We start from the raw sequence: 13030 nt of genomic DNA, 5'->3' as shown, positions 1-13030 counted from the left end.
AGGCAAAAAGCATACGTGCATTTTGGCTCCATCAGTGTTGCTTGCAGAAAAACCACAGTGTTTTTATCAGGGGGAAAGCAAAAACTTGTTTATAGTGGAAAGCATAACAAAATCTGTGATCTTTTTGCCTGAGGACTCTTTCCAAAACAACTTACTGTAACAGACATCTAAGGTCAGTATTTCCTAATTAAGACTGTTTAGCTAGAGCTGGGGCTCCCAGTCCCAGCCATCACCCATAGGGCCATTCCTTCCTTACACAGGGGCACCCCACACACACACACCCCCACACACACCACACACACACATTCCTTCCTTACACAGGGGCACCCCCACACACACACACACCACACACACACATTCCTTCCTTAATGCAGTGTGTATTTCAGCTTACTAGTCAGCATCTGGGGGCCATGCCCTTTTTAGCTTAAAATAATATGCTAAGAAAAAGATGTTTTACTTCATATCACTGGTGATTTTTAAACTATTATTTTTGCCTTTTTCTGAAAACAAATTTAGAAATCCAGTGTGCCGAATAGGAATATCTCTTCAGTAGCCAACTGTGAGCAGAGAATATACTGCATTGGTATTTTTGTATACTAGGAATAATTTGTGTACCTGGAGTACGTGAGGTGAAGCTCTGCCTGAGGAGGCAGCACACTTCTTTTTGTTCTTGTCTGCTCTCTGCAGAACGCCTCATTCTAGTGAATGCTTAGGAAATATTTGTTCGGTTGAACTCAATAAAATTATGAAAATAGAGGATTAACAATTGAAGAATAAATAAATTTAGAAAGGAGACACTTACAGATGAGTCGCTCTGGTTCCTGAAGAGTGACAGAAAGTTGGGGATTGGTTTGGCTCATCCTTTTTATTTTTAGCTGACTTTTTTTCTCTTTTAAGAATGTAACTCCCTGAAGAAAGATAATATTATTTTTGTGGTCTTACGAATAGGAATTACTAAGGAATATTCACTATGTTTAGCATATGAAAATAATAAATACAAAATAGAAAGGGAAGCAGCAAGTCAGTTTAATGGTACATCTAAACTTTTAGTTAGATGTCCCTATAGACTCATAGTCATCCTTTATTTTGTATCCTATTTTTCTACCTTTTACTCTTCCACATTTCCTTTATTATTATTATTTTTTAAGTTTTTTGCGGTACGCGGGCCTCTCACTATTGTGGCTCCTCCCGTTGCGGAGCACAGGCTCCGGACGCGCAGGCTCAGCGGCCATGGCTCACGGGCCCAGACACTCCGCGGCATGTGGGATGCTCCCGGACCGGGGCACGAACCCGTGTCCCCTGCATCGGCAGGCGGACTCTCAACCACTGTGCCACCAGGGAAGCCCTCCTTTATTTTTTTAATTATGGAAGATTTCAAGGTGTAGAAAAGAGAGGGTAATATAATGAACCCTCAAGTACTCACCAGGCTGCAGTGATTACCAACTAATGGGCAATCCTATTATTCGCCTGCCTCCCGACCCCCCCCGACCCCCCCGACCCCCATCCCGTTGCCTGCCCTAGCACAACTTGATTATTTTGAAGCAAGTTCCAGACAGTGTATTATTTAATTGGTAAATATATCAGTTATGTATCTCTAAAGAAAAGATCTTGTTCATTCTTTTTCCTTCCCATATTGGCGGGGGCAGGGGGAAGAGAAACCAATCTAATACCATTGTTACACCTAAAATAAAATGAATAGATTTCCTTACTATCAACAAATACCTAGTCAGTCTCAAAACTTCCAGTTGATGCCCTTGTTCATTCTTCTTCTCCATCTCCCCCAACCATCTTTACAGTTGGTTCTTTTGAATCGGGACCCAAAGGCGATCCACATACTGCTTTTGGCTGATACATCTGCACCACCACAGCACTTGGTTATGTGTCACAGTTGGCCATCAGGCTCACAAGACTCAAGTGATTTTAATCTAATACTACTTTTATGTCAGTTCATAGAAGGACCAAGGGCAGGAGACATAACAGGTGCAACATTTTCATCTCATCAGGAAGCCTGGTCTGTCTACTCTAATATACAGCTTATTTTAGCCTTCACCTATATTGAACATTACAGCTGCCATGGTCAAGAGCGAAGGTGTGTGGATGCCACCTTGACACAGCGTTGACTCAGACTCAGTTTTTCACTACTTTTTTAAACCGTTCGGTTAAGTAGGCCCAGCCCTGCATACCATTTCACTGAATACAGGGGCAGTTTCATGTAGCGGATGAAGCAGATATAATGTTCTGAGTTCGTCTTAACTCTGATGTTTCCAAGTAGGAGAAAAGGGACATTGAGGTCATTCCCAGGAAAGTCTGCATCAGCCCAGGCCAGTGTTAACCCTTTACTCACATGGTCTCTTATGTATTTCTTCATCTGTTGTTTGGTTTTTCTCTTTCTTTTTTAACTTAGGAAATCATTTCGTTTGTCCTACAATTTCTCACGTTCTGGATTTTGCTGATTATATCCTCACTGTGTTATTTAATATGTTTCTTTATTTCCCAGTTTCTGCTGTGAACTGGAAATTAGATCTAGAGGCTTGATCAGAGTTTAGAATTTTGGCAAGAATACTTCATAGCAGGTGGTGTGTACTAGTTATTGCATCATATCAGGAGGCTTATTTCTAGTTATCTTACTTTTGTTACTCTGTGCTGTCTTAGTCTATTTGGGCTGCTGTAACAAAATACCACTGGGTAGTTTATAAACAACAGAAATTTATTGCTCACAGCTCATGAGGCTAGGAAGTGTAAGATCAAGGCATCAGCATGGTCACCTTCTGGCCAGGGCCTTCCTCTTAATTCATAGCTGTTGCCTTCTTGCTGTGTCCTCACATGGTGGAAGGGTCAAGGGATCTCTCTGGAGCCTCAAAATTATAAGAGCACTAATCCCATTCATGAGGACCCCACCCTCATGACCTATTCACCTCCCAAAGTTCCCACCTACTAGTACCATCACCTTTGGAGGTTAGGATTTCAACATTCGAATTTTGGTGGAACATGCATTCAGACCATAGCATGAGGATTATGTCGTTAACTGAATCCAACCTATGTGAAGTTTCATCAGCTTTTTACTTACTGGTGGAAAAAAAAAAGGCTAACAAAATAAGAAGTATAGATCAATGGAACAGGATAGAAAGCTCAGAGATAAACCACGCACATAAAGTCACCTTATTTTTGATAAAGGAGGCAAGAATATACAATGGAGAAAAGACAGCCTCTTCAGTAAGTGGTGCTGGGAAAACTGGACAGCTACATGTAAAAGAATGAAATTAGAACACTCCCTAACACCGTATACAAAAATAAACTCAAAATGGATTAAAGACTTACGTGTAAGTAAGGCCAGACACTATCAAACTCTTAGAGGAAAACATAAGCAGGACACTGTATGACATAAATGACAGCAAGATCCTTTTTGACCCACCTCCTAGAGAAATGGAAATAAAAACAAAAATAAACAAATGGGACCTAATTAAACTTAAAAGCTTTTGCACAGCAAAGGAAGCCATAAACAAGATGAAAAGACAACCCTCAGAATGGGAGAGAATATTTGCAAACAAAGCAACTGACAAAGGATTAATCTCCAAAATTTACAAGCAGCTCATGCAGCTCAATATCAAAAAAACAACCCAATCCAAAAATGGGCAGAAGACCTAAATAGACATTTCTCCAAAGAAGATATACAGATTGCCAACAAACACATGAAAGGATGCTCAACATCACTAATCATTAGAGAAATGCAAGTCTAAACTATAATGAGGTATCACCTCACATGGGTCAGAATGGCCATCATCAAAAAATCTACAAACAATAAATGCTGGAGAGAGTGTGGAGAAAAGGGAACCCTCTTGCACTGTTGGTGGGAATGTAAATTGATACAGCTACTATGTAGAACAGTATGGAGGTTCCTTAAAAAACTACAAATAGAACTACCGTACGACCCAGCAATCCCACTACTGGGCCTATACCCTGAGAAACCCATAATTCTAAAAGAGTCATGTACCAAAATATTCATTGTAGCTCTATTTACAATAGCCAGGACATGGAAGCAACCTAAGTGTCCATCGACAGATGAATGGATAAAGAAGATGTGGCACATATATACAATGGAATATTACTCAGCCATGAAAAGGAACGAAATTGCATTACTTGTAGTGAGGTGGATGGACCTAGAGTCTGTCATACAGAGTGAAGTAAGTCGGAAAGAGAAAAACAAATACCGTATGCTAACACATATATATGGATTCTTAAAAAAAAAAAAAGGTTCTGAAGAACCTAGAGGCAGGACAGGAATAAAGACACAGATGTAGAGAATGGATTTGAGGACACAGGGAGGCGAAGGGTAAGCTGGAATGAGGTGAGAGAGTGGCATGGACATATATACACTACCAAATGTAAAAGCAATAGCTAGTGGGAAGTAGCCACATAGCACAGGGAGATCAGCTCGGTGCTTTGTGACCACCTAGAGGGATGGGTTATGGAGAGTGGGAGGGAGATGCAAGAGGGAGGAGATATGGGGATATATGTATATGTATGGCTGATTCACTTTGTTATAAAGCAGAAACTAACACACCATCGTAGAGCAATTATATTCCAATAAAGGTGTTAAAAAAAAATAAAGTCAAAAAAAGGCTAGACAGCCAGCTGCATCAGGGGTAGGCAGATATATCCTGTAGTGTGACAGATAAATATTTTAGGCATTGTGGGTCATATAAAATCCCTACTGAATAATTTTCTTTGTGTCATTTTACATCTGTTTACAAATGTAAAAGTCATTCTTAGCTCCCTGGTCATATATAAACTGTGTGAGCCAGATTTGATCTACTGGCTGTAGTTTGTCACCCTTCGTCCTACATCCATTCTTTTTATTAAGCATTGCAAAATCATTAAATTTTAATTCTCCTACTATTGCTTCTTCACCTTTTAGTTGGAATGCCTATGAAAATAATTTTTTCCTAATTATTTGTTTACCCTGACGTACAGTTCCTGTAGAAAAGGCAGGATGAATGCCTGATTGTTTCCCTTTTAGTTACTGGCATTGGAAAAATAAGTTGGCTCCCTAGTACTCTCCAAAAGCAACTATTACATTTTGTTTTGCTTTAAATTTTTAACCAAGAATCATTACACACTTATGGATTTTTTTTTTTTTTTTGATGTCTTTCAAACCATTGCATGTTGGCTAGTGGAGGTTCCTTCACGTTGGGTCCTGGGTGTTTTTGCCTTGGTCTCAGTGATCTTTCTAGTGTACCAAGTAAAGAGTTGGACATATGCACCATCACCACAATCATAATGAACATTTCACCCCCAAAGTTTTCTCATGCTGCTTTAAAATCCAATCCTCCCTCCTTCCCTATCTACAAACAACTGATCTACTTTCTGTCACTAAGGATTAGTTCGTATTGATATTTTATAGAGTTTTATATAAATAAAATCATATAGTATGATTTTTTCTAACTTCTTTAATACAGCTTAGATTGTTAGATTCATTTATATTGTTGTGTATATGACAATTCATTTATTTTTATTGCTGAGCAGTACCCATGGTAGGGATATTGCAAAATTGGTTTGTCTGTTCATTTGTTGATGGATACCTGAGTTATTTATTTTCTGATTTCAAATAAAACTGCTTTGACCATTATTGTGTGAGTCTTTCCATAGACAATTGCTTTCATTTCCTCTTGGGAAATATCTAGGAGTGGATTGGCTGAACTGATTGTACCGTTTTGTCTTTCTGCTAACAGTTGGTGACAGGTGCAGTTTTCTACATTGTTTCCAACACTTGATATAGTCAATCAGTGCTAGCCATTGTAGTGAGTATGTATTTATATCTCAGTGTGGTTTTAATTTGCATTTCTCTTATGACTAATAATGTTGAATATGCATATGTCTTTTTAGGTTAGTGCCTGCTCAAATCTTTTGTCTTTTTTTATTGGCTTGTTTGGCTTACTATTCAGTGCTGAGATTTCTGTGTATATGTTGGGGACAAGTTCTTTATCTCATATATGTATTTTCTTTCCTTTTCTTTTTCTTTTTTTGCAAATATTTTTCTTCCATTATGTGATTTGTCTTTTGAACAGTTTTAAATTTTTATGAAGTCTAGGTTATTATATTTTAAAATACAATTTGTACTTTTTATTTTATTTAAGACATCTTTGTCCATCCAAGACCACTAACATTTTCTCTCTTTTTTTCCTAGAAATTCTACAGTTTTAGCTGTTACATTTAGATATATTATCCATATTTGGTTAATTTTTGCATGTTGTGTGAGGTAAGGGTTGAGGATCATTATTTTACATATGAATATACAGTTGTTCCAGCACTGTTTGTTGAAAGTATCATCTTTTCCCCATGTCTTTGAACCTTCATCAATAATCAGTTGTCAATAAACGTGTGCATCTATTTCTGGGCTATCCTGTTCTACTGATCTGTATGTCTCCCTTTGTACCAGTTATACACTATGTTGATTAGTGTTGCTTGAAATCAAGTAGTTTGTCTTCCAACTTCATTGTTCTTGTGAAAAATCAATTATACTGTTGTAAATCATTTGCAGTTTTAGAAATTTTAGAATCACCTTTTCAGTTTTTACCAAAAAAAAAAAGGCCTCTTTTATGATTTTTAATCAAATTGTATTGGATTTATAGATCATTTTGGGGAGAACTGACATCTTTACAATGTTGAATTTTCTAATCCCTGAGGATGATATATTTCTCCATTTACTTATATCTTCTTTAATGTCAGTGATGTTTTATAGTTTTTGTTAACAGGTATTACACATCTTTTGTTAAATTTATTCTTAAGTATTTTTGGGGGGGGGATGTTATTATAAATGGTATTTTAAAATATTTCAATTTCCAAATGTTCATTACTATTATATAGAAGTATAATTGATTTTTGTTTGTATCTTACCATCTTGCTAAACTTACTTATTAGGTCTAGTAGTTTTTTGTAGGTTTTTTTTAGAGTTTCTTACATAGATAATAATGTTGTCTGCAAATAAATCAGTCTTCTTTCTTTATGATCTCTAAGTCTTTAGATACTTTTTCTTGCCTTATTATACTGGCTAGGACTACTAGCCTAATGTGAAATAGAAGGATAAGAGTAGCAGCTTTTTTTTTTATATATCAGGTGAAAAGTAGTGGTCTTTCACAATTTAGTATGATGTTAATTGTGGGCTTTATGTTGTTGAGGGAGTTTGCTTGCATTCCTAAATTTGCTAAGGATTTTAATCATGAATGGATGTTTAGTTTTGTCAAATGCTTTTTCTGCATTTATTGAGATGGTCATATGCATATTTTTTCTTTTTTAGTCTTAATATGGTGAATTGAATTAATAGATTTTTTTTTTTTTTTGCTATACGCGGGCCCCTCACTGTTGTGGCCTCTCCCGTTGCGGAGCACAGGCTCCGGACGCGCAGGCCCAGCGGCCATGGCTCACGGGCCCAGCAGCTCTGTGGCATGTGGTATCTTCCCGGACCAGGGCACAAATCCATGTCCCCTGCATTGGCAGGCGGACTCTCAACCACTGCACCACCAGGGAAGCCCGAATTTAATAGATTTTTGAATGTTAAACCAACTTTGCTTTACTGGTATAAATCCCCCTTGGTTATGATGTGTAATTATTTTATGCATTTTTGGATTCAATTTGCTAAAATTTTGCAACGAATTTTAAAATCTATTTTCATGGAAAATGTTGGTCTGGAGTGTTCTTGAAGTCTAGCTTTTATATCATGGAAATGCTGACCTCCGTCTTTTTATTGGTATGTTTAGACCACTTACATTTAATGTGGTTATTGGTGTGTTGGATTCAATTCTCCCATTTTGCTGTTTTCTGTTCATCCCATATGTTTTGATTTCATTTGTCCTCTTCTCCTGCCTTCTTTTGCATGAAATGTGAATTTTAATTTTATCCCTTTATTTTGGTCCCATTTTCTTAGTAGTTGCTCTACACAGTTTACCGTATTTATATTTACTACAATTTACTTCCAGGTTATACCATTTTAGATATAGGTTAAGAAACTTATAGCAGTATATGATTACATCCTCTTTTCCTTCTTTATTCAATTATTGTCCTACATTTTGCTTTTTTATATATTGTAAACGACATAATAAATATTTCCTGTCACTTCAACTTGGCCAGAAGCAAAAGTCTTTTTGCCATTGTTTCATTTAGCATTCTTGCTTTGGTATTCTTGAGAATGGTTGCAGTTTTGGTTTTTGAATTCTTTGTCAGATTTCTGAATTATTGTCATGTTTGTTTCATAAGAAAAGTATTGGATAATTTTCTTATTTTCCTGTGTTTAGGAATAGTTTATGTAGCACTTGTATCAGTGGTGGAAGGAGTTTAGATTCTCTGTTTCTGCTCTAGTAATAGGGTCTTTTGTGTTCCTGTGTTTTCGGGGATCAGTTTTGCTAAATTGTATGTTTCTAGAAGGCATTCATTTTATCTAGATTTTAAAAATCATTTACATAAGTTTGTGCCGAGTAGTTTTTTATTTCTAAAATTTTCTCTGTTTTGACGGTTATTTCTTTCTTGCCTTTTCTGATTTTTGCATGTTTTTTTCTTTATGCCTTGCTTCCTGATTAGCTTATTGTTTGTACACTTTTTTTATGGAGTCACCTTTATTGGCTTTTATTCTGATTTTAAAAGTAAGCATGTTTATTGAAAAAAGGTTTAGAAAATTTGGAAGAATCACAAATAATAGGATAAAAATCAGCTACTCTACCACCCAGATATAGCCTTTGTTAACAGTTTGGTAACATTTCATATGTTAAATTAATTGCATATTAATTTAACACAATTGAGATCAGTTTTCTGTGCACATACTTGTGTTAATTTCCTAGGGCAACCATAACAAAGTACCACAAACTAGGTGGCTTAAAATAACAGAAATTTATTCTCTCACCATTTCAGAGGCCAGAAATCCAAAATCAAGGTGTAAGCATGGCCATGCACCTTCGAAACATGACTCTAATCTATGTTCATTTTCACATGCCCTTCTTTCCTGTGTGTTTGTGTCCATATTTCCCTGTTCTTTTAAGGAATGTAGTCATTGAGTTAGGGCTCGTCCTAATCCAGTTTTAGCTCATCTTAACTTAATTATATCTGCAAAGACTCTATTTCAAATTAGGTCACTGTCACAGGTTTTGGGTGAACATAAATTTTTGGGGTACACCATTCACCCAAGTACTGTATTCTGTTATTTTCCCTTCTATTTATTTCAAGGCCTTCTTTGTACTTTTATTTTTATAAGTGAATTTTATGGTCTACTGCTGGGCACCATCAGTGCTAGAGTATATCAGCAATGTGGTGTGCTAGCAGCCAATTATACGTCCAGTTTATCCGTAAACACAAATTGCCATCATTACCTAACGAAGTGTCATCATAGGAAAGAGAGGCAGGGCTCATGAAATTTCCTTAGAGCTTATATCCCAGTTAATTTTAGAACATGAGACTGTTCTTTCTCGTATCGTTCTTGAAAATAATTAAAATGTATTATATCTAAGTGAATAGAATGAACGTGGTGTTTTTTGAACCTGAATTAAGAATCATAAAAATGCAAATAGATTTAATCAAATTGTATCATCAGAGAACTTCAAAAAAAAATTGGTGGCTTGCAGGCTTCCCTGGTGGCGCAGTGGTTGAGAGTCCGCCTGCCGATGCAGGGGACACGGGGTCATGCCCCGGTCCGGGAGGATCCCACATGCCACGGAGCGGCTGGGCCCGTGAGCCATGGTCACTGAGCCTGCGCGTCCGGAACCTGTGCTCCGCAATGGGAGAGGCCACAGTAGTGAGAGGCCTGTGTACCGCAAAAAAAAAAAAAAAAAAAAATTGGTGGCTTGAGTGGTTTTTTTGTTGTTGTCGGTGGTGGTGGTGGTTGTTCCTGGACCCTTTTTATGATATCCATCCTGGTCCTCACATATCCTATAATATTCTCTAGTTATCTTCTGCATTTCTTTAACAAATGTTGATCTATCTCTGTTGCTATTTTTGTAACTCAAAAGTCAATGGCTTTTCCTTATGATGAATTAATAAGTATTTATTGTGTGGCTGTTTAACATGTTACATTTTAATTAGTCTAGATACAGGATTCTGGAGGGCAGGGTATGGGCAAGGACCCAACATTCTTTGAGGATAGTACGTGCAATGTACTGTGTGATATTACATGTTATTTTTGCTCATTTCTTAAAACTGACTGAAAGGTAAGTATTACACCATTTTCAATATTAGAAACATGAAGACAAAATCATATCACTAGTTATTGGTATAATTGGAACTGTAATTTAGGTCTTAATTTTCAAAATTTTGCTTATAGCACTACGGACTTAGGATTTTTCAACTTTAGGGTGGTGTGAAGGTGATACGCATTTAGTAGAAACCTTATTTCAAACTATACATTTTGATCTTTGCCCAGGCTAGTGGAGGGAGTGCAATGCTCTCTCTCAGTGCCGGGCAACAGAGGTGAGCAGCCCCCAGCCAGCCATGCCATCATGAGGGTAAACAGCTGGCACACTTACAACCAGTCCCTACCCAGACAACCATTCTGTTTTTCACTTTTCAGTACAGAATTCTGTAAATTACATGAGAGATTCAACGCTTATAAAATAGGCTTTGTGTTAGATGATTTTGTCCAACTGTGCGCTAATGTAAGTGTTCTGAGCATGTTTAAGGTAGGGTAGGCGAAGCTATGAGGTTCGGTAGGTTAGGTGTATTAAATGCATATTCTCAACTTAGGATCAATTTATCGGGACATAACCTCATCGTAAGTTGAGGAAGGTCTGTAGTTCTTTTTATTAGTAAATGTACAAGCAGGGTCCAGCGTAGAGACAGAAGGTATATATAAATGTCCTCTATAAAGTCTTCTATAAGGCAACCCATTTTTAAGAGTTGAAGTGGAATTTGCTTAATTAGTTTTTTCTTTAAATTATTTAAATTCTCAGTCATATACTATCTCTTCATCATCATTACAGGTTTAAAACAATTCTCTGTCAGAAGGTTGGAGAAAGTCATGGTCAAACCGCTTTTATTTTATCCTACTGATTTGTTTTATGTTATTGGATTAAGTAATATGGGGACTTCTAGGTGTTTTAAAAACCCGTCTTAAAAGAAGTGACTATTTATTGTTTTTTGAAGGGTAATAATGATGTGAAGTTGTCCTCCATCTCCAGCCAGTACACACATGCACCATTTGTCTAATCAGCTTTGTGTGACCCAGGAAAGCACAGACTTACTACTGTTATACTGAGAGGTTTTATGGTTTATAGCAACAAGGAACTATATCATAGGATTTTTGTGAAAAAAATTGCTTGATCTTATAGAATGCTTTATGAAAATAATGGTATGCTGGATGAACATGAGTATAACCTGAAGTGCCTGGCTCTCAAAGAAACTTCCTATTCCTGAAGAAAAGGTCTTTTACTCTTTTCCAAGCCTAGTGCCCCCACTCCCCACCCCCTATCCCATCCCTCCCATCCCCACCCCCAGCCCATCCCCATTCCCACCCCATCCACATCCCCATCCGCATCCCCATCCCCATCCCCATCCGCATCCCCATCCCCATCCCCATCCCCATCCCCATCCCCATCCCCATCCCCATCCCCATCCCCATCCCCATCCACATGAAGACTTACCAAGTAGTCATTACATTATGGTTCATACTGTGGTGTCAGCTTTTCCCAAAGGTACTCCCCTCAAACTACTGAGTCATTTCTATGATGATGGCTTATTTCAGAGCTTTCACAATCTTGTTTGGTCTTGTGGGACCAGATGTTATACTGTCACAACCAAGAGTTAGATTATGGTCTTTGATAACATGTCTTAAACTTGGAGTTAGCACTATTTCTTCACCTGAGGAATGTTTCCGAATTGAATCTTATAAACTGTTCTATGATAGTAATGTCATGTGTCTCAGATTTGTACCTCAGTCATTACTCACATACTATGGAGCAATAAACTCAAATTATTATAACATTATTGAGTTGTCAGTATTTTAACTAGCAATCCAGTATCAACTAATTATCTTTTTTGTGTGAGTGTTTTGTATTTAAGAAAAGTGGTAAGGTTCTTCTCATTAAAATTAAGCTAATGTTACTTTTCTACCTCCTATACTTGAAATCAGTTACTTAAAGGAACTGTAGATCTATATTATAACCACTGAAAATAAAGAAGAGTGACTACATAATTTCCCATTCAGGGCTTCTACTTCATAAGGCTTCATTCAGAATCAGAGTAAGATTTGTTAGAACAGATGCATTAAAATTACATAAACATTTAAGAATTCATAGTAAAATTCTTATCAATATATTATGCTGTACCAGTATGGTGCCCCTGTTGCTATGAAGTCACAGTGAGATGCTGTGGTACACTAGGGAGGAGGGAGAGAGGCTCTTTGTTCATCCTCTTGTGACACATCTTTATGATTGCATATGTTTAGAATGTAGGTTTTATAGAATGTTTTAAAATCTTTTTGTCCTCTTATGTGTTATTAACTAACACAGGATTGTTTCTCCAGTTTGAGGATGCTGCAAGTGCTTGATTTATGCTTTATATTAAACGACTCATTTGGTTGAACTAGAGTTAATGGTGTTTACAAGTGACTCACTTGGTCTGGTTGTTGAGAACACTTTCTGACAGTGCCATTTTCAAATGGTGTTTTCTGTAATTTTGGCCATCATGTAGCTAGCATATATTGTTGCAGAACTTTGATTTATATGTTTGCTGTTTTATTTCCCCATGTTTTGCTTGCTTAAATGTTTATCTAGAGTATATATTTTTTACCTATATTGATGGATAGTTCATTAAAGATGACAGTCTGCTGGGCTATCCAAAAAAGTTTCAGGTAGGTTATAAGCAAACATCTCTTTTAATTTGCTAGGCAAAATAATTCGAGTGTATTTTTTGAAAACCTGATAGGTTTGCCTTGTAGGTTTCCTCTGACTCCAAGTCTCTATGAGTATAAGAATTTCGAATTTTTTGAAGAAGTGGCAGACTATTCATTGTTGTTGGCAAATGTATTTCTTTTGGATTCATTTAGGGCTCTATCTCC

At 37.0% G+C, this 13030-nt stretch overlaps 1 protein-coding gene across 6 annotated transcripts in view; it reads left to right on the top strand.

Moving 5' to 3' along the window:
• The window catches only part of CDKAL1 (CDK5 regulatory subunit associated protein 1 like 1), a 654793-nt gene that overhangs the window by 241753 nt on the left and 400010 nt on the right, over positions 1–13030 (top strand). The gene's annotated exons all lie outside the window — the stretch shown is intronic.

This window comes from Orcinus orca, chromosome 10 (assembly GCF_937001465.1).
Source record: "Orcinus orca chromosome 10, mOrcOrc1.1, whole genome shotgun sequence".
Taxonomy (NCBI): Eukaryota; Metazoa; Chordata; class Mammalia; order Artiodactyla; family Delphinidae; genus Orcinus; species Orcinus orca.
This window is presented reverse-complemented; position numbering and strand designations above follow the sequence as displayed.